The sequence below is a fragment of the Aethalodelphis obliquidens genome, unplaced genomic scaffold (assembly GCF_003676395.1).
Source record: "Aethalodelphis obliquidens isolate GAN/ISIS:26980383/991018 unplaced genomic scaffold, ASM367639v1 scaffold1897, whole genome shotgun sequence".
NCBI lineage: Eukaryota > Metazoa > Chordata > Mammalia > Artiodactyla > Delphinidae > Aethalodelphis > Aethalodelphis obliquidens.
Window position 1 is genome coordinate 1015 of NW_020839804.1, and position 3403 is coordinate 4417.

The 3403-nt window shown below is 47.0% G+C and overlaps 1 long non-coding RNA gene across 1 annotated transcript; it reads right to left on the minus strand.

Annotated features, from left to right (window-relative positions):
* Nucleotides 1-967: 967 nt before the first annotated feature.
* On the minus strand, nucleotides 968-3044 carry LOC113617121 (uncharacterized). Its single transcript, XR_003431519.1, has 4 exons — nucleotides 2874-3044; nucleotides 2654-2736; nucleotides 1821-2553; nucleotides 968-1690 (listed from the first exon to the last, which is right to left on the minus strand). It is a non-coding gene; the product is annotated as an uncharacterized LOC113617121 (long non-coding RNA).
* Nucleotides 3045-3403: the final 359 nt, after the last annotated feature.

Below are 3403 nucleotides of genomic sequence, written 5' to 3' on the forward strand. Positions count from 1 at the left end.
CTTATCTAAAAATATTAAAGGGCAGTTCTTACATTTAGAGTGCCTCAGAATCAGCTGTGGAGATTACAGAAGCTCCTTCCTGGGCTCCAATCCCCGGAGGTTTCGTTGGTGTGAGGCCCTAGAGTCTGCAGTTTTTCACGTAAACACAGACCACACGTTTCTGATGCGGGTGGGCTGCGGATCCCAGTCGAAAACCTGTTGTTCTATAACACTGATTCAAACCTATAAATAAGCTTGTTTTCCTTTAATTAAGAATCCTTAATTGAAAAGTGGGTAAGTCACACCACAAATGGACATAAAAATCTCAAAGCGTTCCTCGGGAAAAGTCCTTAGTTACGTTCTTTTGCCTTCCAGAATTAAAACCAAGCACTTGCTCCACAATTATTTCCTAGTAACAGTTGAGAAACTAAAACGAACGACAACATGAACAAAAAACTCACGGACTTCCCCGGCGGTCCAGTGCTTAGACTGTGAGCTTCCACTGCAGGGGGCAGGGGTTCGATCCGTGGTCGGGGAACTAAGGTCCCGCAGGCCCCCGCCGGCGTGGCCAAAAATATAAATAAATAAAATAAAGATAAAACATAAAATAAAAAATAAAACAACTCAAACATTGTCACCACCACCGCCACCAGTTACCAAAAGACCCAGCGAAAGACTCAGGCCTGAGGTAGACACATGCCCCACTTCCGTAGTAGATGAAGTGACCTCGACTTCTGCCTTTACGCTTGGTTAAGTATTTTCCATGAGTGCCTTTGGCTGTCACTACAGAGGAACTCACTGGCAGAATCAGCAAGAATGGATGAAAAGTCAGCCGAACTATGAAGTCTTACTTAAAGATAAAGCAGTAAAATTTGAGGACCTCTTGCCCTGTGGCGATGCAAGCATCCCAGCAATTCTTCCTTCCTCCCTGTGCTGCCAGGGCTGGAAGGCATTGATGGTGTAATCAGTAGTCAATGGAGAACTCAAATAATGCTTCTAAGAACTTCATTTTACGGACGTTAACATTTATGAAAACAACAGCATATGCATCGTGTAAATCTCAGAGCTGGTCAGGATTGAAACCGTGTACGAGGCCCCGTGCCCTTGTCTTTTGAAGTAAAGTGCTGACTCAAGAGTTAGTGATTCGGGAATGTGAAGGTGTAGAAACAAAGAACAGCTGTTGGGCTGGGGAACGGGCAGCAATGTAGACTATAAATCCGCCACACGGCAGAATCATCGAACTCCCAGTTCACTGAAGCTACCGATGAAGGCCCGACACACACTCCTAAGTGGTTTTACAGGGCGCAGACCCCCTCCAGATGGAAAGCGCCGCCCACAAGCACATAGACCCTGGACTGGTTGAAACCAGAAGGTTGATGACGCTTGAAACTTCACTTTGATGCCAGCCAATCCGAGAACTGTCTGCGAGCTGATCACGCCCTGCTCCTCCAACGCTGTAAGGCTCCTCACTATGCCCTCCAGGGTGGGTCACACAGTCTTGAGGGCATTAGCCCGCTGTGGCCCCCTCTGCCTGGCAAAGCAATAAAAGCTACTCTTTTCTGCTTCACCCAAAACTCTGTTTCCGCATTTCTCTTCGGCACCGGTGAACAGAGGCCAAGTTTCGGCAACAGGATCCAGTCACAGATTACTTTGGGGGAAAATTCCTAAAAGCCATTCTTGTGTCTCACCCTTTGAAAAGTAGCTCTTCACCCTAAAAAAAAAAAAATGGTTGCGAAAAATGAATCTTTGGGATGGAGGATTCTACGGTATTTAACTTTCCATAAATTATATTCTTTCCCTCTACGTGTTAGAAGCCGTTCTTAAAAGCAAATGAAATCAACCTGTGTCACCACCACTGTCTTCCAATTTGCTGTAATTCCAGTGAGAACCATGTTGGGTACCCCTGTGCAGGAAATAGGGCGAGAGTCCTTTAGGGAAAAAACGGAAAGGAAAAAACATACCTAATGTAATGCTTTAAACATGTACCAGTATCTCTTGACCTGTCAACCTAGGACAGACAGACGACCTGCAGATTTATATAGGGTTCATTATGTCCCCCATCTTATTACTGCTAAGGTGAATGTGCTAGACACTTATTGAATTGGTGTTCTATGTCTGCTGTAATAAGTGACCATGAGTTTAGTGGCTTAAAAGAACACACATTTATTATATTACAGTTCTGTAGGTTAGGAGTCCAACAAAGGTCTCACTGGACTAAAATCAAGGGGTCAATAGGGCTGCCTTACCTTCTGGAGGCTCTAGGGGATAATCTGTTTCCTTATCTTTTCTAGAGATTTTTCTAGAGATCTTTTTCAGAGATTCTCTGCGCTATTACTATCCCTGGAATAAAGCCTATTTCAGATGAAATGAGCCAGAGTTTATTTCTGATGGCTGCAGAGAGAGAAAGGAGGGGAAAGGGGGAAAGCAGGAGGAGGAAAGGAAGCTTCCTCCTGGAAGTTAGCTGGGTGCTGAGTTCCTTAGTTGTCGGCTCCAAGATTCTCCGGAAGAGTCAGCTTCCCCCTGGAGCCAAAGGCACCCTCAAGGATCAAGTCACTCCGCTCCTTGCTCTCTGGTCTGAAAACACAAGTTGGCTGCCTTCTTCAGCCTCCCCTCGCCCCGCCCTCAGGTCTAGCCCAGTCTCACCCAGGTGGAGAAAACAAACGAAAAAACCAACCTCGCTCTTCAAGCAAACAGGTCATCTTCCTATCCCTTGTTCTGGTCATCAGCTTCTTTTTCAGAATCGTCATTTCTTGTATTCTGTATGGTGAGGAAGGGAAAAACATGGTCCCTGGTATACCACGAGATTGAAGTAGGAAGGACGTGCACAGAAAATACACCGAGTAGCACTCTGAGATGTAACCCTGAATCTACATGTCTACACACAAGACACATACATAAATATATACTTGTATCCATTGTTTTACAACTTCTTTATTTCTTAAAAACATTTTGGATCAGCATAACACACGATCCCAGAATTCCTTTCCCCGGCGTGTAACGCAGGACAAAAGGTAAGAATTCGAGGAGGCTGGCGAAATCCGCCGGTATCTCAGATAAAGGGTAAGAGGCGTGTTACCTCGGCTTGGTGGACTCCCGAAGTGGGCGGGTATGATGACGTCACTTCCCCCTTCAGCAGCCGGCCCGCCCATTGGTCATCTCGGCAGGGCGGGGACAGGGCGGGGGTTGGAGGAGAGGAGCCGCCTTAGAGGTCAGGAATGGGGCTTGGCTTATGTAAATCTTGCAGCGTAGGGGTACAATTCCCGGCGAGCCACTTCCCGGGCTGTGGAAGTTTTCGGGAGAAGCTGCTTGGATTTTATTAGCAGAGTGGTTTGGAGGGGCTGAGAGGCGTGGAAGAGGAGGGGGTGCGGAGGGTGGGTGGGGAGCGTGTGTGTACAGTGTAGGCGTCTAAGGCTGTACGGGGGGG